This window comes from Bufo bufo, chromosome 9, assembly GCF_905171765.1.
Source record: "Bufo bufo chromosome 9, aBufBuf1.1, whole genome shotgun sequence".
Classification (NCBI taxonomy): Eukaryota; Metazoa; Chordata; class Amphibia; order Anura; family Bufonidae; genus Bufo; species Bufo bufo.
The window spans coordinates 221,065,786-221,089,452 of record NC_053397.1 but is presented as its reverse complement, the minus strand read 5'-3'; positions in this window follow the sequence as shown (position 1 = coordinate 221,089,452).

Sequence of the window (23,667 nt, the reverse complement as noted above, 5' to 3'; positions counted from 1 at the left end):
ATGTAAGACAGCAAGGAAGCTGCCTTACATTTAGAAGTGGCGCAGGATCCGCTGAAGTTTCGTAGGGGTCAATGCATCTAAAATGCCGGTCTTAATAAATGTGTCCCTTAGTCCCCAGATAATGGACCTTTCATGAATATTATGAGATCTATTAACCATGTCGTGATGAATACAAGTCAGTACTATGGAAATATATCAATGATCAGAGAATTACCTCATCCATTTTACAGATGCATAGCTATAGGGGTGCAGAGGTAGAAGTCGCTCCTGGGCCATGGTGCCTAAGGATGCTCAATGGACCTCCTGACACCAGTATTATCAATGGCACATGGTAGGTGGGGGCCCTGTTACAGATGTTGCATTAGGACCCTGAAGCTACAGGTTACACCATTTTGGATAAAGACCATGAAGAACTGAAAAAACATTTCCTTCACGTCTTACTAGATGGAATCTCAGATTAACTCAATAAGACAGAAAGTCGAGACTACTCTTTCCTCCTTTATATCTCACTTAATACTTGTTACAATTATTATTTTTTTCTCCCTGAAATTGCAACCAGAAGAGCCGACGCCCGGCGTTGTACTCTGCGCAAAATTAGATAGAGAACAAAACCCTCCAGGAGAATCCTGTTAACGTGTGAGAGCTGCAATTCTTCCTGCCTGTGAGAAACAAGATCTAAAATGAAAACAATAAAAATATATAAAATATATTGTTACATTTTAACCCAGGATGTAGCACAGAAACTAGCTTTGTCCGTATAACTGTATGAATCCTTTGCGGCAGTAGTCTTTAACCTGTGGCCCTCAAGCTGCTGGGAAACTACAACTCCTAGCATCACTTAACCACTTCAGGTTGATCAGGCCTGCTAGGAATTGTAGACCAGGTTGGAGACCTATGGACATGATAATGCGTCTCCATAAAAAAATTGAAAATATTATGGTCTAAAAACACCAAATTCAAACTTTTAAACATTTACAGTCCTTAGAGACTGAGACCCTCAATATGGTCTCTTGTGTCAAGAGAGTCTGATTAGTTGGCGCCAATTAGCGGAGGATGCCACTCAGAATAGAGGGTGCAGCTTCTATCCGCTACTGGTTCTCCTTGTGGAGATCTAGTTGACGTAGGGAGTCTAATAGGCAATGCTCCCTGGGAAACGTATGCAAATTAGAGAAGAAAACTGTCTAGTGCCACCTGTAGGTACTTACCCTCGAAGTCAAAATCCGGCCCATTAGAATTGAAGCATGCCAACAAGAACTGCATGTTTATAGACAATCAAAATGTTCTGCCTTCAGTTGATGTTCTGCTTAAAGATGGCTGCCCATTTCTTAAGACTTGCATTATGAGTAACATCTGGAGCCCATTGCGGCACAATGTCATGCTGTGACAATGATGTATCCAGAGAGGAAGACTGTTACAAAGATTTCTTATACTGCATGTCAGCCAGGCATGTCCACATCAGATCAGTGGTGGTCCATCAGCTGGGACTTTCACCAATCCTAAGAAGCCCAAAATAGAAGACTTTAAAGTCTTCATATCTCCTATGTGTTCGCACCTCTCTGTTGTGTCCCAGCTCAATGAAGGTTCAAGCTCATTGGTGGACCGTCAAAAACGTAACCTGTGATTGACATATGGTAAGAGCTGTCCTAGGGACTATGCGTTGACATTACACCCATCTATCAGAAGGTGTGACTGGCTCCAGTGGGAAAGGTTGCAGTTGATGGAATTACCACCTACCCCAGTGGGCTGTCCTGTTTTTCAGAAGCTTCAAGCCATAAGTTGTGGGTCCTTAAAGCTAATTTTGACAATAATCCAGAAATATAATTCTTAAGGTTTACAGTCTGGAAGATAAACCCTGAGATACATGCAGTAAACCTCATGTCCTCTCCAACCCTTCATTCGGTATTTGTCACCTGTGAGTTTATCTAATAATCAACTCTGCAAAAAATGTCTATTATTTTCATCATTTTTTCCGCCATCAGCTATATGAATGCAAATTTCAATTTAGGGGCAATCACTATGATGAATTAACGCTAGCGGAGAATAGATAGCATGTTGAAGTGTGTCCCTCCACGGGGGATTCCATTTAATTCTCTTGGAAATTGGAAAGTGTGTTTGCTCCTATAGAGCCGCGTCTGTGATTTACCTGGGGATTACAAAAATGCATCGTGAATGGCGAGCCTTTGTAATGATCTGATTCGGGGCCGTATTACACGGCAGCCGCTGGTTTTGTTACCTCAGCTGGATACTAAATTAAAGTGTGTTGACATTAAGGCGAGAGCTCTGCATATTCATCCAGTCTCAGATGTTTGCATCTGGTTCATACCTGGTGGAGAATGAAAGTCACTTATCAGAAGCCTGGTGCACACTGCAGTATGGGGATTTTACCTGGGACACAGGGATTATCATAATTCCCATAAATATTTATAGAGAAGAGAAAGAAGGGATTCTAATATTAGGTCGTGTAAACGGATAGGCGGCATTCTCAGTGATGTCACCGCTGATCTATAGTCAATGGATAGGCTGCATTCTCAGTGATGTCACCGCTGATCTCTAGTGAATGGATAGGCTGCATTCTCAGTGATGTCACCGCTGATCTCTAGTGAATGGATAGGCTGCATTCTCAGTGATGTCACCGCTGATCTCTAGTGATGGATAGGCTGCATTCTCAATGATGTCACCGCTGATCTCTAGTGAATGGATAGGCTGCATTCTCAGTGATGTCACCGCTGATCTCTAGTGAATGGATAGGCTGCATTCTCAATGATGTCACCGCTGATCTCTAGTGAATGGATAGGCTGCATTCTTAGTGATGTCACCACTGATCTCTAGTGAATGGGTAGGCGGTATTCTCAGTGATGTCCCCGCTGATCTCTAGTGAATGGATAGGCGGCATTCTCAGTGATGTCACCGCTGATCTCTAGTGAATGGACAGGCTGCATTCTCAGTGATGTCACTGCTGATCTCTAGTGAATGGATAGGTTGCATTCTCAGTGATGTCACCGCTGATCTCTAGTGAATGGATAGGCTGCATTCTTAGTGATGTCACCGCTGATCTCTAGTGTATGGATAGGCTGCATTCTCAGTGATGTCACCGCTGATCTCTAGTGAATGGGTAGGCGGTATTCTCAGTGATGTCACCGCTGATCTCTAGTGAATGGACAGGCTGCATTTTATAGCAGTAACTTGAAACAGTGGTAAATGTTATTTTCATGTAATATAATTGTTAAAACCTTTTTGTTACCAAATTGAGAATAATTACAGCTGTTGAGGGAGGAATAATCCGATTATTTTAGACACACATGTTCTAAAACAAAATACTTTTTTCCTCTTGTGTAAATATTATGTTAAACGAAATATGGAATTGAATTTTTATTGTGTTTGCAACAAATATATTCATTATCCCTGGGAATACATCTGTGGCATATCATTATATTTGTGACTGTTCTTCTCCTATGTGCACAGTGTACATACAGCATATTGTCATAGATTTAAGAAACTATGAGCAATTCAAGTCTTATAGTGTGCAAGATGGTCCATATCACTATATACAGAAGATGTATAACCTATACCAGCTGTACATATATAATTATATACAGGAGATGCCCAGGTTATACCAGCTGTACATATATAATTATATACAGGAGATGCCCAGGTTATACCAGCTGTACATATATAATTATATACAGGAGATGCCCAGGTTATACCAGCATGGTCCATATCACTATATACAGGAAGATGTATAACTTATACCAGCTGTACATATATAATTATATACAGGAGATGCCCAGGTTATACCAGCATGGTCCATATCACTATATACAAGTAGATGTATAACTTATACCAGCTGTACATATATAATTATATACAGGAGATACCCAGGTTATACCAGCATGGTCCATATCACTATATACAAGAAGATGTATAACTTATACCAGCTGTACATATATAATTATATACAGGAGATGCCCAGGTTATACCAGCATGCTCCATATCACTATATACAAGAAGATGTATAACTTATACCAGCTGTACATATATAATTATATACAGGAGATACCCAGGTTATACCGGCATGGTCCATATCACTATATACAAGAAGATGTATAACTTATACCAGCTGTACATATATAATTATATACAGGAGATGCCCAGGTTATACCAGCATGCCCCACATCACTACATACAAGAAGATGTATAACTGATACCAGCTGTACATATATAATTATATACAGGAGATGCCCAGGTTATACCAGCATGGTCCATATCACTATATACAAGAAGATGTATAACTTATACCAGCTGTACATATATAATTATATACAGGAGATACCCAGGTTATACCAGCATGGTCCATATCACTATATACAAGTAGATGTATAACTTATACCAGCTGTACATATATAATTATATACAGGAGATACCCAGGTTATACCAGCATGGTCCATATCACTATATACAAGAAGATGTATAACTTATACCAGCTGTACATATATAATTATATACAGGAGATGCCCAGGTTATACCGGCATGGTCCATATCACTATATACAAGAAGATGTATAACTTATACCAGCTGTACATATATAATTATATACAGGAGATGCCCAGGTTATACCAGCTGTACATATATAATTATATACAGGAGATGCCCAGGTTATACCAGCTGTACATATATAATTATATACAGGAGATGCCCAGGTTATACCAGCATGGTCCATATCACTATATACAGGAAGATGTATAACCAATACCAGCTGTACATATATAATTATATACAGGAGATGCCCAGGTTATACCAGCATGGTCCATATCACTATATACAAGAAGATGTATAACTTATACCAGCTGTACATATATAATTATATACAGGAGATGCCCAGGTTATACCAGCATGGTCCATATCACTATATACAAGTAGATGTATAACTTATACCAGCTGTACATATATAATTATATACAGGAGATGCCCAGGTTATACCAGCTGTACATATATAATTATATACAGGAGATGCCCAGGTTATACCAGCTGTACATATATAATTATATACAGGAGATGCCCAGGTTATACCAGCATGGTCCATATCACTATATACAGGAAGATGTATAACCAATACCAGCTGTACATATATAATTATATACAGGAGATGCCCAGGTTATACCGGCATGGTCCACATCACTACATACAAGAAGATGTATAACTGATACCAGCTGTACATATATAATTATATACAGGAGATGCCCAGGTTATACCAGCATGGTCCATATCACTATATACAAGAAGATGTATAACTTATACCAGCTGTACATATATAATTATATACAGGAGATACCCAGGTTATACCAGCATGGTCCATATCACTATATACAAGTAGATGTATAACTTATACCAGCTGTACATATATAATTATATACAGGAGATACCCAGGTTATACCAGCATGGTCCATATCACTATATACAAGAAGATGTATAACTTATACCAGCTGTACATATATAATTATATACAGGAGATGCCCAGGTTATACCAGCATGGTCCATATCACTATATACAAGAAGATGTATAACTTATACCAGCTGTACATATATAATTATATACAGGAGATACCCAGGTTATACCGGCATGGTCCACATCACTACATACAAGAAGATGTATAACTGATACCAGCTGTACATATATAATTATATACAGGAGATGCCCAGGTTATACCAGCATGGTCCATATCACTATATACAAGAAGATGTATAACTTATACCAGCTGTACATATATAATTATATACAGGAGATACCCAGGTTATACCAGCATGGTCCATATCACTATATACAAGTAGATGTATAACTTATACCAGCTGTACATATATAATTATATACAGGAGATACCCAGGTTATACCAGCATGGTCCATATCACTATATACAAGAAGATGTATAACTTATACCAGCTGTACATATATAATTATATACAGGAGATACCCAGGTTATACCAGCATGGTCCATATCATTATCTACAAGAAAATGTATAACTTATACCAGCTGTACATATATAATTATATACAGGAGATACCCAGGTTATACCAGCATGGTCCATATCGTTATATACAAGTAGATGTATAATTATACAAGTTCTGCACATATAAAGCCCAGGTTATACCAGCATGCTTTGTAGTTAAACTTATACATTTAATCTTGCGTTTTGCTCTGGGTATTATTTTTTATTAATTCTAATCTTTCAGAATATTGACAGATCTTCATTTTTCACAAGTCTCGGCCACGTTAGCGGGATAGGTAACACTCTAATCAATAATTCGAGTCGTCCAGGAAGTTTTCCATCAATAAGCTCTTTATTACAGACAATCTACTATTAGGCAAATAACTCACAGCCCGGAATCTGGAAAGGATGATGAAAAATAAAGTGTGATTTATGGCTCCTGCGCCTCATTAAAGCATCCAGAGACAGAAGGAAAAATTACAGGTGACGTTAAATGTTCCCGAATCCTTGTCTGTCTCTAATTGATGAAACACTTTACAAGATCAGAATATGTAATTCTTTCTTTTATTCTTATAAGGTGCCCGACATACTGATATACAGTACAGCGCAGGATGTACGGGCGATGCAGGATCCTGTATCACTGCCACTCCATCTGTGTCCACAGTCCGCTGCTTAAATAAAGTAAAAAATACATTTTAAAAATTGCTACAAATATTAGGGCTTACCTCCCCAGAAGTAACTAAATACAAATAGAATAATTTGTATCAGTCATATATACATAACCAATGTTCATTTTCTTTTCTGTAGCCCCCCGGCTTGTGGGCCTGCCCTTAGGTCACTTAGCTGTTTACTTACATATGGATTAAACTACTTTTCCCAGAATGAAACAGCAGATTACTGTGAAAGATACCATTACATTCAGCTTAGCTAGTCTACAAGGCCTTGCCGGGTACAATGGTGAATTTCCTGTGGATAGCCCCCTTTTAACCTCTTACCGACATCTGCGGTACATATATGTTGCATGTCGGGTCTTTAAAGATGGCATCCGCTACAGAGCAGACACCTGGAGCTAATGTCTGCGATTGGCTATGATGCCAATTGCGGGCATTTAACCCCTCAGATGCCATGGTCAGAGCGTTGGTTGAAAAAATGGGAGCGCTGTGCTCCCAAGGCTGGAATGTCTTCCCCACGCGGTGATCAGGGGAGCCCTTTGTTGGTTGTGAAAGGCCAGAGCCTGCTGAAGGTGCCGATGCCTTTCACAGGAATATACCATTGAAGGCCTGCAGGCAGGGCCAGCGTTAGGGGGGGGGCAATTGCCCCGGGCCCCTATCATCTAAGGGGCCCCTTGCTTCAGTGCTACTGTTCAGCTGAACGTCCGTGGAAGCAAAAGGGCGGACAGATGAAAAGCTGCACTATCCAATGCAGTGTAAGGCCCCCTCCGTGACACATAACACAAGTCATTACTACAGTGCTGCTCTGTAAACTGACAGTCATGGACACCAGCAACACTCTTCTACTGGAGCTGTAGGACCTGCGATGATGTCACATGCTGGAGGCGGAGCTCAGCAGAGAAGAGGGGGACGAAGGACCTTCGATGACCTCACTATCATGTGACTAGAACAGGAGGCGGAGCTATGCAGTAAAGTAATGAAGAAGACGACCAGTGATGCATGGGTAGAAGTGAAGGTTTCAATGTAAGTGCCAGGGAAGTGCTGGGAGTTGTAGTCCTCTCCTCTTATACCTCCTGTCATGTAATATCAGAGTACATTACAAGATGAGGTATGAGGAGAGGACTAAAACTCCCAGCATGTCCAGCTTGTTATGTAATATTAGTGTACATTACAAGAGGAGGTATAACAAGAGAGGACTACAACTCTCAGCATGTACAGGCCATTATCATGTAATATAAGGGTACATTACAACACCCTGGATTTGCTGGGAGTTACAGTCCTCTCCTCTTATACCTCCTGTCATGTAATATCAGAGTACATTACAAGATGAGGTATGAGGAGAGGACTAAAACTCCCAGCATGTTCAGCTTGTTATGTAATATCAGATTACATTACAAGAGGAGGTATAACAAGAGAGGAATGCAACTCTCAGCATGTACAGGCCATTATTATGTAATATAAGGGTACATTACAACACCCTGGATATGCTTGGAGTTGTAGTCCTCTCCTCTTTTACCTCCTCTTATAATGTACTCTGATATTACATAATAATGGCTTGGATATGCTGGGAGTTGTAGTCTCATCCTTTTATACGTCCCCCTGTAATGTGCTCTGATATTAAATAATAATGCCTTAGACATGCTGGGAGTTATAGTCCTCTCCTGTTATGCCTCATTAATGCAGTAATGTGTTCTGCATTAGGGCCGGGACAATGGATAGGCGAGGGTAGTCATCCGCCTAGGGCACCACTTCGCTACCCATAAAGGGGGGCGCACTCATGGACGTCCAACTTCACAAGCCTCAGGCCTGTGAGGCATTAGAAAAGCGCAAGAAGTCGCAATGACATCAGCGCAACCTCCTGTGCTAGGTCTCGCATGATGACGTCATCACGTGAGACCCAGAGCAGGAGTAGTGATGCCATTGGGACCGCATGCATCAGGACGCAGCAACACAAGCCACAGATAAAACTTTGGTCTGTATCGCAGACAGCGTCGGGGGGGGGGGGGGGATTTTATTGTTTTTCATACGAAATGTCTGCACTGCTGGGGGCACCAGGAAAGGGGGAAGAAGATCATAATATATACCTGGCACTACTGAGGAGAAATGGAGGAGCATTATATACTGGCACTACGGGGGGACATTATATATATACTGGCACTATGGGGGGAGCATTATATATTGGATATAGTGGGGGGCACTACAGGGGGACATTATGGTTATATAATTACTACTAGGGTACTGTAGGTGCACCCGGAATCCCATGCCGATCAGCTGTTTGAGGAGACGGAGTACGCTGTGTGCACGTGCCGGTTCCCTTCTCTCTTCCTGCTCACCCCTGTATGTCTTATCTATGGGACAGCAGCAGTGAACAGCACGCACCGTCTGCTCAAACAGTTGATCGGCGGGGGTGTCAGGTGTCGGGCGTCGGACTGTGTTTTTAGCACATTATTACAAGATTTGGGGCCCCACTTTTGATTTTGCCCAGGGACACATTTTGTCTAAAACCGGCCCTGCCTGCAGGTGGAGCACTACATTGGAATTTACTGAATTTTCTATTTAGTAATGCAGTAAATCCCATTACTGTATAAAAATGGCAATCTGATGGTCGCATGCTGAGGTCCCCTTGGGAGCGTAAAAAAAAGTTTCATAAAAGTTTTTAAACATAAAAAAATATAAAAATTCAAATCACCCCCCTTCCTCAGAATAGAAACAAATAAAATATAAAAAAGATCATAAGAATTGGAGCATCCCAAAATGAATGAATTATCAAAATATAAATGTATTTATCCCGTATGGTGAACAACGTTTTTTCTTTGCTTCATCTCCCTCCAAAATTTTTTATAAAAAGTGATCAAAAAGCTGTACACACTCCAAGATGGTATCACTAAAAAATATAGCTCACCTCGCAAAAAATGAGCCCTCACTCAGCTCGGTAAAAATACGATACATATAAAAAAGTTATGGGGTCAGAATATAGAGATGGAAAGAATTTTTTTTTCTTTCCAGTTTTCATTTGAAAAATTTAAACTCGGGCAGAATTAAAAAAAATTCCAATTCCACCCCATTTAGAATTTTTTTACAGCTTCCCACTACATCATATACATCATATGCAATATTAAATGGTGTTATCAGAAAGTATATCACAAAAAACAGTGAACAGAAAAATAAAAAAAGTTATGGCTTCGGGAATTCAGGGAGTTAAAAATAAAAACACTGGAACAGAAAATAGCCATGTCAGGAAAGGGTTAAGATGGCCATAGACATTGGTCTTCCATGTAATGTGTATGGGGGGGTCTACCTACTCTCTTCAATTGACAGATGTTTCCCTCCCTCAGGACACATGCATGCTCTGCTGAGCTGAGAATGCATGTATATGGGCGGTCAGGAGTGATAGCTGTCACCCAACAGCTATGTAATGTGTATGGCCAGCCTATGGCTTCTGCTTTCGGGCTATGTAATACCACACCACTGATTTTAGGCACCAATAGGGGTTTGGTTTCCCAGATCTAGGTCAATTCTGATTAAGATACCTAAAGGTAAGTACCCTCAGGACTGTTCTACACTATGCAAGTACCCCCTAGAGGCCAGGCATGTACCCCTAGTAATACATGTACGATAGGTTCAGAACCTAAGATCTAGGATAACTATGCGCAATGGCTGACTGCAGCCTATGCTGTGCACCAGGAGGGGGCGCCATTTCTATTTTTCTACAGACCCTCTTTGCGCATTGTGTGTCCCTCGATCCATCCATGACTAATCGTGCTTCTTTTTTATCGTCTAGTAATGTAATGTCCTCTCCAAGAAATTTGGTTTGGGGACTGAGGTCACAGTTGGTCATTTTGGTTATATATCGCGGTACCCAAAGCAGCGCCAACTGCGGGGTCAACCCACCAGTAAGAGCTGTGAACCCAACTGGGATTGTCATGGATACATTATTAATACAATGGAGCACAGGCTTTTTCCACCTTCCATCAATAATCAAGTGATGCCCTGCAGCCACGTATCACATGGGTACGCATTGGAGGTGAGGCGGCGGTCTATAATTACACACTTGCAGTAATACTCTCATCGGATGGTTTGACACATGAGGCACAGCCCGCCTTATAACACAACCACATCTAATGCATTACATCCAGCTCTGCCTTATGGGAACAGTAGCCACAATGATTTGTATTCTGCTTGGGTGCGATCATCAGGTCACATTGACAGGCGGCATTATTTGTGTAATGCCACGCTGGTACGTGCACACAAATCATATGTATTTATGAGCCACGTGTGTACAGAATGGCGCCGCACCAGTAATCAGCCCCACCGATATATTACGACAACAGTCTGAGCCACTGCTAAGCAACAATAGCATTTTATGTTCAATATCAGCTTTAAACTGGTTCTTTGGTTTAGAAAAGCAAGTTTTAGAGAGATACAAGAAGATTCTGGGCTAATGGTTGGGGGGGGTCCTACCTAAAGATGAACCTCAAAGAGCGTCTCTCCATCTGGAGTAGTGATGAGCGGCATAGGAAACATTCAAATTCAGGATATTTCGCAATTTTTTGTCAGAATATTCGCCATTGCAAAAATCAATAACCTAATATGCACGTACTGCGCGCGCAATTTCATTATCTATAACAAACTATCACACAAAGGCTATATTCCAAAAGCCAGATATGTGCAAGCCAACAATCTATCCATGAGACAGGTAGTCAGCATACCTTACAATAGCAGCCTTGTGTGCAATGAGACATTCAAAACCAGCTCTCATCTGACTGAGAGCTACTAAGTCTCAAAATTGCTTGATTTGAGTTTGGGGGACCTGCGCACCTAGATCATTATCATAAAACAAAATTGAAGAAAAAAATTGAAGAAAAAAATGGGGATTCCAGCTAACTCTTCTCTCACTGCTTAGGAGGGCTGTTTTTTCTGTAAACTCATTTGCATAAATATGGGCATATGGGAAAGAGATGCATATTAGCAGAATTTGCCTGGTTTTTCAGCTGAAACGCTATTTGCATGTCTTTCCCATACGCCCATGTTTATTCAAATGAGTTTACATGACAAAACAGTATAGAAAGATTATTGAATATAAATGTTAGGACAATTAGAAAACTTACATTTTTTTATGCAGCCCTCCTAAGCAGTGAGAGAAGAGTTAGCTTGCATCCAAAAAATAATAATAATTTATAATTTTTGTCACCCTAATGATAATGATCTAGGTGTGCAGGTCCCCCCAACCCATCAAACTGAAATCAAGCAACTTTGAGGCTTACTGGCTCTCAATCAGATGAGTCTCGGGTGCCTCCATCTTCTGATTACGATCAAGGCATGCCCGGACGTGGTCGGAGGGTGTGAGGTTTGAGCTGATTTGGTTTCCTTTCTTAAGGGAGAAGTTTTTTTTCTCTGTGGATTTGGCTGACAGTTCCTAAAGATGGCTCGAATCCCGCACACCATTCGTTTGGAAGTGGATCTGAAGGATACAAGAAATAATACTTTGGAATTTATTGTGATCAAGTTTGTGGAAAAGAAGGCAGGAATGTACAATGTAACTTTTCTTAATGAGAACCTTTGTTTGGAGGCTTATGAATGGTTCAGAAACAATTCAGAAGATCCTGAATTAATGGGAGTGAAGATAACTCTGTTGTTTGGTCTTCCTGAAATTTCAATGGTAGTACATGTTTATAATCCTTTTACTGAAGTTAATTTGATTATGGACTTTTTGCTGAAATATTGTGAATATGTGGGGAAACCTGTGCCTCAGAAGAATCATCTTGGTATCTTTAATTGTAAATACAGTTTCAAAGCTAAATTGAAAAAGGACCCACAGCGTGTGGGAGGTTTTAGTCACCCACCGGCTAATTTTTCTGTGCGGGGAATAGAGGTTACTTAATGTACCCTGGGCAGCAGTCATATTGCAGAAAATGCTATTCTTTTGGACACACTCAGGAGGGTTGTCAGAAAGGTGTATGTTGTAGGAACTGCAAGCAGGAGGGACATACTGCTGGGGAGTGCCCAACTCCTAAAACAAGTGATATATGTGGGAAAACAGATCACATGTATAGGAATTGTCCAAGTGCTGAAACCCAAAGAGACAGCAACATGAAGCAGCAGCAGATAGTTCAAGAGGAGCGGGAAAGGAGAAGGCTAACCTATGCTGCTGTGGCGAGTGAGGGTGTGTGGAGGGAAAGAAGAGAAGAGACTGTGTTGCGCCCTGCTACAAGACTTGATTGTGCAACCCTCCCTAAAGCACTTCCTGTGAGAAGCTTGGAGGAAGTTATAGATGATCTTCCAAGTGCGTCTGACCCAATAAATATTGAAGAATTTAGGTCTGGAGAGGCGTCTGGAGGAGGGCGGTCTGGAAAGAGTCAAAGGGTCCAACACAAAAGAAGAAGAAGAAGAAGAGAGCTCTTCAGTCGTACGGAAGAGTAAGAGTGTCAAAAAGAGAAGGGGTTATACTAGTGGACCAGAAATCAGCAACCCCTACGAAAGCCAGGAAGAGCAGAGCATGGATTCTGGTGGAGGTGGCGAAACTGTATGACTTTGAGCATAAGCTACCTGGAAAAAATGGATAAATTTAAAATGTTTTTTTTTTTTGTTAGTTTTTTTGCCGTTAAAAAAAAAAAGAGAGAAAAAATATATGGGTTTCAAAATCTAAGAGTATTTAGTTAAAAGTATAAGTAAAGGGGGTTTGGAGTTTCCAAAGTTGGAGGTATATTTTGGAGTTAATATTATTTTGTTTTTACTAAAGATAGTTACGATAGAGACGAAATGTATGTATAGATATTTATTTGGAACCTACTTGATACGGTTGAAGTGGTTTGTGAGAGATTTAAGATGCCCAATTTCGTTTGGGGTGCCAGTATGGTATATGTGGGTGTATAAGTTTTTGGTCAAGTATGAATTATGTGGAGTAGATGTGAGATGTGAGAATGTTGCGTAATAAAAGTTTGGTGTACAGGATGATAGAGTGTAGAGAGATGGAGTGTGGAATAAATATGGTAAGGGGGCTGATATAGAGAAGGTATGAAAGAAAGTTAGGATGGATGGGTTAACAGTGGTTTGGCAGAGTTTACATGGGGTGTTACCAGTAAAAGAGTTTCAGAGGAATCGTGGGTTAGTAATAAGTGATGTATGTCCTAGGGAGGGTTGTGGTGGAAGTGAGAGCATTGTACATCTATTCTAGAATTGTAAGTTTGCGAGGGAGTTGATTAGAAAAATGGGACCATTATGTAAAGAATTAACTGGGATCAGTTTGTTGTCCTACAAATTATTTATGTTTGGTTTAGGTATGAGTGATGGGGTGAAGGAGAGAGCGTTGTGGATGTTGTTGGCTTGTATAAAAGAAGTATTGTGGGATGTAAGAAATATATATGTGTTTAAAATGAAAGAATTAACAATTAGAGATAGTGTACGAATGGCATTAGGGAAGTTATATGTGTGTTATCTGTGGGATAAAAAAAAGGAAAGGGGAGGTGGATGCAGAAGGGATATGGAAAGTGAGGAAGTGGATTAATGTAGTAGATTGTTACTCTTGATTTGTATTTTTTGGTATTCTTTGTAAGTATATTGGAAAATAAGAAAAATAATTGTTCCCAGATGATGATGGGTGGGAGAAGTATGATCGCTAGTTTAATGATCGTATAGTATCCCCATCTGAGGGGAAGAAAAAAAATATAAGAAGCTGGTTTTGAATGTCTCATTACAAACACGGCTGCCATTGTAAGGTGTGCTGACTACCTGTCTCATGGATAGATTGCTGGCTTGCACATACCCGGCTTTTGGCATCCACTCTTTGTGTGATTGTCTGTTATATGTTGTCTATTGTATGTTATAGGTAATGATTTATTTTAAAAATAATATAGCGTCTATAAAATAAAATAATTAATGATAGGTTAAATAATAACTATAAAAAAAAGGAATGGATGATAAAAAAGCTATGTACAATAAACAAAAAAATTATAGTTTTATTTAGTGATAAAAAAATCTAAAATATTCGCAATTGCAAAGATATAGCACTATATTCTAGAATTTCGCGAATTCTCAAAGTGCTAATATTTGCAATAAAAAATTTGCACTTAGAATATTCCCTCTCAACATTACTCTGGAGGACCCAATGCGTCCATGCGCGTCAGTTTCAATGAGAACTGTGTAATATTGCATTTCTCCTGGGGTGTCACTGCAGGGAAATTCAACGCTTACCTCTAGGTTCTCCTGGAGCTGGTTTGGTGAGATTGTGCAAAAACAGTATATGGGCCAAGGGTTGGACTGACCTGCAGAGGAGCACCGGTGGATCCTCTGCTAGGCCCAGGTTCTATCAGAGTACTATATGTGGTCCCAGGGCCAAACTGACCTGTACAGTACTAGTGGATCCTCTTTTGGGCATAGGTACCTAACAACAAAGAAGAGTATTTGGGCCAAGGGTTGGACTGACCTGCAGAGAACCAGTGGATCCTCTAGTGGGCCTAGGTTCTGACAAAGTACGGTATATGGGCCCAGGGTCAGACTGACCTTCAAAGTACCAGTTGATCTTCCACTGGTATTAGGTTCTGACAAAGTACAGTATATGGGCCCAGTGTCAACTTGACCAGCAGAGTACCAGCAAATCCTCTAGTATGCCTATGTTCTGACAAAGTATAGTATATGGGTTCAGGGTCAGATGACCTGGTAGGCCTAAGCTCTGACAAAGTAGTCGTTCAGCAGAAGACAATTCCATAATTTACAGGGAACTGGGTGAGAAAAAAACAGCAATGGTGGCCCACAACTGACCAGGGCACCAAGCACACACTACAGAGCTCTCTGCCTGAGGGGGTGGTAATGGTGACATCACTAAAAGAGCTCAGGAGGGGCCTGGATGTATTTCTGGAGTGTAATAATATTACAGGCTATAGCTACTAGAGAGGGGTCGTTGATCCAGGGAGTTATCTGATGCCTGATTGGAGTCGGGAAGGATTTTTTTCCCCTTAATATTGGCTTCTACCTCACAGGGGTTTTTGCCTTCCTCTGAATCAACTTGCAGGATAACAGGCCGAACTGGATGGACGATGGCTTTTTTCCGTCTAAGAGACCCTTTACACGAGCCGAGAATCCCACAGATATTCACTAACGAGGGTTCATAGGAACGCTCATTAGCGATTATCTAGCGGTGTAAGAGTGCCACCGATATACCATTGAACGAGTGATCTCCTCCACACCATATTGTGGAGGAGACTGCTGCATGTACGGTAAATGCGGCTGTCTCTTCTGCTCATGAGCAGGCGATTGTCGGGAAGGAACGCTGCTGTATCGTCCCGTGTAAAGGGATCTTTATAAACTATGTTACTATATATCGGGCAACCTTATGTAGAAGCCGGCTGCAGACTGCGAAGGGAATCAAGCGAAATCTCAAGCCTGGGTCAAGCAAACTAATTAGGATTACTGCCTCGCTTTCTTTTATTTCTGCTTTACACTGAAAGGCAAATATATTCAAGTAAGATAAGGACCCCCGTCCTCCCAGCGCTTGTGGCGGATGCCATTTAAGCAGTAAATTAAAGTGAGCAACAAAAGTGGCTTATTGCACTCCCGCATTTACAGCTGACGTCGCCCGAGGCACCGGGAGCGGATACAACATGTATTATTGATAGCGCATCCTCCGGAAGATCTCCCGCCCTCCACTGACATTCTTAAGAATAGAAACGGGCATTGGTGAAGGTCAAGGATGGAAAGGAATGGGAAAGGTCACAAAAAGTATCTTTTTGGCCTCAACCAGGATAATATGCATCAAGATTCCTGTTATTAATGTACAGAGGCATTCAGTAAAAAATGAATAATGTATACGTTTTTTAATAATGTGAGCCTATGAGAGATGGATGTGACGTGTGCGCGTATACTGTGACATCTATCGGAGGTGTATGATGGGAAATCCTCCTGACAGACAGTATGCCTCCAATAGACTGAAAGTAGCTGATGCCAGTCAGGGAATGTATCTGTAACTGTCATAGACTGGTAGGAGGCAGCGGCGGACAGTGGCAAAGCTCCTCACCATGGCATTACAGGGCACTCAGGACCCCTCTGCTAGTGAGCATTGGGACCCCCAGGTATCTAACATTTATAATCTATCCGTTTTTTTCAGACAGATAAATAAACCACAATTCATTTGACAGCTCAAGGTCAAAGGGCTTTGATGGGGGATGGGGAGGGGGGTAATGTTCTTTAATTGCAGCAGGGAAAAATCTTAAATTGACTAAAGCTGAAAAGAACTTTCTGAACTTGAAGTTGACTAACTAAACTGAAATCGACTTACTAATGCTGAAATGCAGAAACCAGCTCACTAAGCTGAAATGAACTTACTAAAGTGGAAAGAATAACTAAAGTTGAAATCAACAAATTAAAGTTAAATGGACTTACTAAAGTTGACTTACTAAAGCTGAAATGAACTTTCTTAACTTATAATTGACCAATGTTGAAATGGACTGACATCAGTTTACTTAAGATGAAATTGACTTTAAGCTGGAACCGACTTACTAAAGCTGGAAAGGATTTCTAATCTGAAATAGAGTTGTAATTCTGATATCATCCACATGCTGGATGGAGAGCGTGCAAGCTGTAAAATCAGGGCTGGGCCCATATAGCCCGGATCAGTTGTTGCCTTCTTCTTCATTGACCTTTGACTGATGGCTTTTGGGCTTTTAACGGGAAGAACCAATTAACTGTCCTGCTGACTCCTGTAGCATAAGTAAGGGAAGGAACTGAAGGGGAAGTACATTTTCTCCTTTGATTCTTCTCACTTTATCCCTTGTGTGTTGTCATCTCCCCAGCAGGGATCCTTTCATCTCTACGACTAGATACACACATAACTTTCCTGCCCAGCATTAAAACTGAATTTTATGTCCTTTTTTATTTTTAAAACAAAAAAAGAGATTCTACAAGCTTTCTCCATGAACACTGCGAAGGCTTTGCACGTCTGGTATTGTTACAGTATGGCTTCTACATTGCAGCAACTTGTCGCTGTGATCTCCATGACATATGTTCTCTCTACCAGCAAATATGTGTCAGACTCCTCCTACCGATTGTGGCCTCAATCCCCACACAGCGCACAGTCATGTGACAACTAAGCTCCACGATGATGTCATCAATTTGTATAGCTTGTGATCATGAGGTGTAGCCTCAGAGAGTGCTGGGGTAGAATCAGGGAGTCCAACAGCCCCTCTGATACATAATAAGACACCAGCTCAAATACTATCATCATACAGAGACCAAATAACAGAGAGTAATCCTAAAACAGTTCTACACAGTGCCTACATAATACTACTACACAGTATCTACATAATACTACTACACAGTATCTACATAATACTGCTACACAGTATATACATAATACTGCTACACAGTATATACATAATACTGCTACATAATACTGCTACACAGTATATACATACTACTGCTACACAGTATATACATAATACTGCTACATAATACTACTACACAGTATATACATAATACTGCTACACAGTATATACATAATACTGCTACACAGTATATACATAATACTACTACACAGTATATACATAATACTGCTACACAATATATACATAATACTGCTACACAGTATATACATAATACTGCTACATAATACTGCTACACAGTATATACATAATACTGCTACACAGTATATACATAATACTGCTACACAGTATATACATAATACTGCTACATAATACTACTACACAGTATATACATAATACTGCTACACAGTATATACATAATACTGCTACACAGTATATACATAATACTGCTACATAATACTTCTACACAATATATACATAATACTGCTACACAGTATATACATAATACTGCTACATAATACTACTACACAGTATATACATTATACTGCTACACAGTATATACATAATACTACTACACAGTATATACATAATACTGCTACACAGTATATACATAATACTGCTACATAATACTACTACACAGTATATACATAATACTGCTACACAGTATATACATAATACTGCTAAATACTACTACTACACAGTATATACATAATACTGCTACACAGTATATACATAATACTACTACACAGTATATACATAATACTGCTACACAATGAAGATTAGGGTTTGTGAAGGTCACAAGTCTTGGGTACCAGGTCCTCTGGCAGCCGAGGCATCATGTATGAGCGCACAGGTCACTCAACCCTCAGGGCGTCCCTCACCGAGGATAGAGCTAATATCATAGAAAAGAGCAATCACAGGAGAAACACGTAAGAATATGTCTCCTCGCTTAATATTCACATTAGAGGAAAGAAAAGGAAATATTATTGGGTTAATGTCTCTTTAAAACGTGATGTTCATGGATAACAAGTTCAGCACATGAATTCCGGAAGATTTATGGCTCATGGCCGCAGATGATATTATTCGAGAATTATGTGCCATAAAGCAGAAATGACTTTAAAGTGGCCGCGGAGCCTGTGAAATGGAGATGTGGAAGGTGCTAAGTGGCTGATTCTAGATCCCAACCATAACTGCACAGTAAGGAGCTTAACCAGCAATCACAGCATCTAAATTATCTCACATCACAGAAATATCTATCTCATATCTATCTATCAATCTATCTCATATCTATCTATTATCTATCTCATATCTATCTATCTATTATCTATCTCATATCTATCTATCTATCTATCTATCTATCTATCTATTATCTATCTATCTATCTTCTATATCTATCTATCTATATCTGTCTATCTCATATCTATCTATCTATCTATCTCATATCTATCTATCTATCTTACAAATATAAAATTCAAATCAGCTTTATTGGCAGGACTATATACATATTAGCCAAAGAAAGTGGGACATAATTGGGTAGGGTTGGGGGATGGGGACCCGTCCAGGGTGGGGGTATAGGAGTCCATGGTATATCAGGCTCCTCTCAGTCTATGGCAGGCAGTAATATATTGGGCTGCTGTGTTCTCCTCTTCCCCCAGCAGTATGGAGAGTCTCTCTTCCTCCTCCATGGAGGTGAAGTCTGGGCAGAGATCAGACAGTCTCCTGAAGTCAGTCTCCCTCACTGCTGAGTATTTGGGGCACCGCAGCAGGAAATGAGCCTCATCCTCCACGGCCTCCTGGTCGCACTGCTGGCACAGTCTGCTCCCCCTCGGCTAGTAGTTGTGTCAGTGCCACCCGATAAGCAGGCTGTGAGCGCTCTGTACCGGCTCAGGATCTGTCAGTCTGTCGGGATTAGGGAGTTTCTCCAGATATGGAGCCATCTATCTATTCGTCTCTCATATCTATCTATATATCTATCTCTCATCTATCTATACAATATAACATATTCTATACTTTTTTTTTCTTTCATGCCATATTCAGAATTTCCATCTATTGTGCAGAGAATTCGATATTGACGTCTTTGTCACCTGCCGCGTTGCGCTCATTCTGTGCGTTTTCGATCGTCACATTTTATTTCGCTGTTTTTGAGTCCGGTCCCTAATTCTCAATCTGAAAAGTCCCATCGTGTTGTAGTTGTGGTAATTACATGCAGCGACCGAGCAGCTCGATTTGATGTTCAGATATCAATGGGAAACAAAGGACGAGCGGGTAATGCATCTGACAATGCTGCGCGGCCCGGATTGATTATTTTTTTGCACAATGCATTCTAATGCAAATAATCAAACCGTCTATGCTACCTGAATCAAGCAGAGGCGAAATTACTTCTACAATTAAAGTACCTAAAAGCTTTGTTGGAGCTGGAATGTCAGGTAATGACTGACATGACGGCTGCAGATGCTTTTTCGTAAGTGTTGTCAACAGCGGAGAAATAATCACGCGCAATTGTGTCTCTCTCTGCGATTCTGCAGGTTGTTTCTTGGCTGCGAGGGATTTTGAACACTCGCACTAAAATAGAAGCAGCTTCATAATGACTAAATTACACATTGATGCTTAAAAAGGAGCTTTGAATTTAAGCATGTCATCTCTGCGCAGAGATTGTGCTAAGGGGGAAATGATAGCTTCATGCCGCAACCTCGGTGTTAACACCTTGGCTTCCAGGGACCGAAGAGGCAGAAGGCGGATTTTAGAGTCACATTTTGTAGGATTATTATTCTTATGCTTTTGCTGGAACATTTTTCGCTTGCAGTTGTTGAGCTGACCAGCAGAGGGAGCTGATTCATTACCACTAAACAGCTGAGACTGCAATATTTCAGTATGTCAGCCACCAGACCAAGGCATGTACATGTATGGTGCGTTGTCCGGGGCCTACACCATTTTGAATGGTCCGCTCTTCTGCTGATCTGGACCATTAGAGCAGGAGCCAGGTTTTTATGTGAGAGCAGAGCCCCCGCTTTCTGCTGCATGGGAGATCCGTGCAGCGGTTAGACTAGGATGCCGTAAAAAGGCCTATGGGTGGTCAGTAAGGGGTTAAGACTGACTTGAGCAGAGAGGGTAGGTTCCAACAGTGACAAGACAACCAGTACAAAGAGGAGACCACCTTACATTGTCCTCCATCGCCAGTGGTCTCAATCAAGCATTGGTAAGTTATTATTTTAAAGGGCCAGCATGCCTTTACATTCAGGGGGCAATCCCGCTATGCACACATGCTTTCTGTGAGCTCTAACCCAAGGCAGATGAATACATATTATATTTATTGCAGGGCATTAACAGTATTGGACCAGGATGCGATAGGCCCACCATAGAAGGTAATTCTGTGGGATAGTCTTTTTGTGATATAGAATATGTGCATGTCCCCTTTAATTGCAATACCACTCAAAGGATAGACCCCCAACAGCATGTAATTCTCTGCACTGTCCGAAGGGGTTGTCGGCTGTGGGACCCTATTATATGGCCCATCTTGGGTCCACCACTTAGCATTAGAAGAGCCCAATACCCATGAGAATCTGCTCTTCCCGCACCTTATGACGACAATATTTGCTAAAATGAAATGTTTACACAATAAATTATCACATCGTTGCGTTTTCAAGATGTTTACGTGTCCGGTAGTGTCATTACAGATCACAATGTATCTGCAGAGTGATTCCCATCCGTCTCCGGGATGTGGCAGATCCACTTAGCCGCCATGACCCATTATGTTTATTGAAAAATTAATTTATCCTGAGATGCCACTTACGGCGACGCCGACAGCTGGACTTAATGTCCTCAGTGACTAATGGCCAACACCGTGACGGAAAATGGTCTCCAAAGATGAATGCAACACATTGAAAGCGGCTCGTTACAAGCGAATTCATCTTGCAGCTGAGAGTGTCGCACCTTTGACCGCGGTGCCACGGCGGCGCCATTGATCTGCTCCTGACACATGGCAAAGATGGCAGGTAGACAAATATTTATCAACCATAAGTTACATTGTGTAAACAGATACAGAGGCGCCATTAGGCCCGAGCAGGGGTGCAGCTACAGTGGGTGCAGGCATAGACGTCACGCCGGTTTATGGAGGGACCAAAGAACCCCCTGCCACATAAAATGACGCCACTATTATTTGCCCCCACACAGACAGGAACGCTTCTTGTACTGAATTCAGGGACTTTCCCTGCGCTCAGCCAGTTTTGTCATAGGGACCATTTCAGCATCCACAATAATATCTTGGCATCGGTAGGATTTGGGCATTGATGTGGATGCTGATTTGGATTCTTTCAATGGAAGGAATTTATCAACCCCCACAAGCTCGTTTTCTGGCATCAAAAAGTCCAATTTTTTGCAACATTTTGCTGCAACTTTTTATTTTTATTTTTAAAGAAGACAGGTCCTCAGCGCAAAGAGAAAGGCTCCTCAGCCGACACTTTTAGCATCAAGTACATCAGAGCACTCAGATTTTTCCATAGCCGGTGTACTTTTGTATCTTCTCTCTATAGAGTTTGCGTGTTCTTTTGATATAGTATGTATTTTCTCTCTGTGCAGTTTGTATGTCCTCTTCATGGCATGTGCATGTTCTTTCTGTGGAGTTTATACATTCTTTCCATGCAGTTTGCATGTTCTCTTTATGCAGTTTGCATGTTTTCTCTATGCAGTTTGTCTGTTTTCTCTATGCCTTGTGTATCTTCTCTCCTTGTATTTTGCATGTTCTCTCTATGCAGTTTGTATGTTTTCTTTATGCAGTTTGTATGTTTTCTTTATGCAGTTTGTATGTTTTCTCTATGCCTTGTGTATCTTCTCTCCTTGTATTTTGCATGTTCTCTCTATGCAGTTTGTATGTTTTCTTTATGCCTTGTGTATCTTCTCTCCTTGTATTTTGCATGTTCACTCCATGGAGTTTGTATGTTGCAGTGTACAGGATGCAGTTAATAAACGGATCCCTCGTCCCGGTGGCCGGTCGCCGGTCGCCGAGCACTGGAACCTGGCGCCTTGTGTTCTTTTAGCCAGGACTGACGTGGACAGTTCACCAGAGTCTGACAGCTGTGGCCTCTCCTGTGTATGGTAATGGGGGAGGAGGGGGAGGTTGTGTTGGACTGAATCCATCCAGGTACTGAACTCCCATCCAATCTCATTTGTTCCACACCTGCATCTCCTCACGCTGCTGTCTATTTGCATTTCATGTGGAAGAACTAGGAGGCCCTCTTTAACATGCCTCCCGTGTCTGCAGCCATGTAACACGGGTGACCAGGCACCAGGTCATGGGGTTATTGGCCTCCTGCTACCAACCAGCTCTCTAGCATCAGATTTATGCATCTCCATGCTTCTGGCCACAGGCTCCATTATTTCAATTAGTTATATTTCAATACATTATCTTGCCGTACACAGCAGATTTTTTTTATAATTAGTGATTAAACTTTTATATCATTTTTTATTTCATTTTATTCTATTTTTTTTATATGGGTTTCATTTTGAATTTTTGTTATTTTTTTAATCACAGCTTTATTATATTATTATATCCGTTAAATTATTATTTTTTCATTTTTCAATAAAAGCTTAATTACCTTTGGCGAGTAAAATAAAAAAACTCTCTCCCTGACTTCTCTGCAGCTGAGAAATAAGTTATTTTAATTGCAATTATCTGTCACCGTTCACAATGAAGAACCATGGATTAA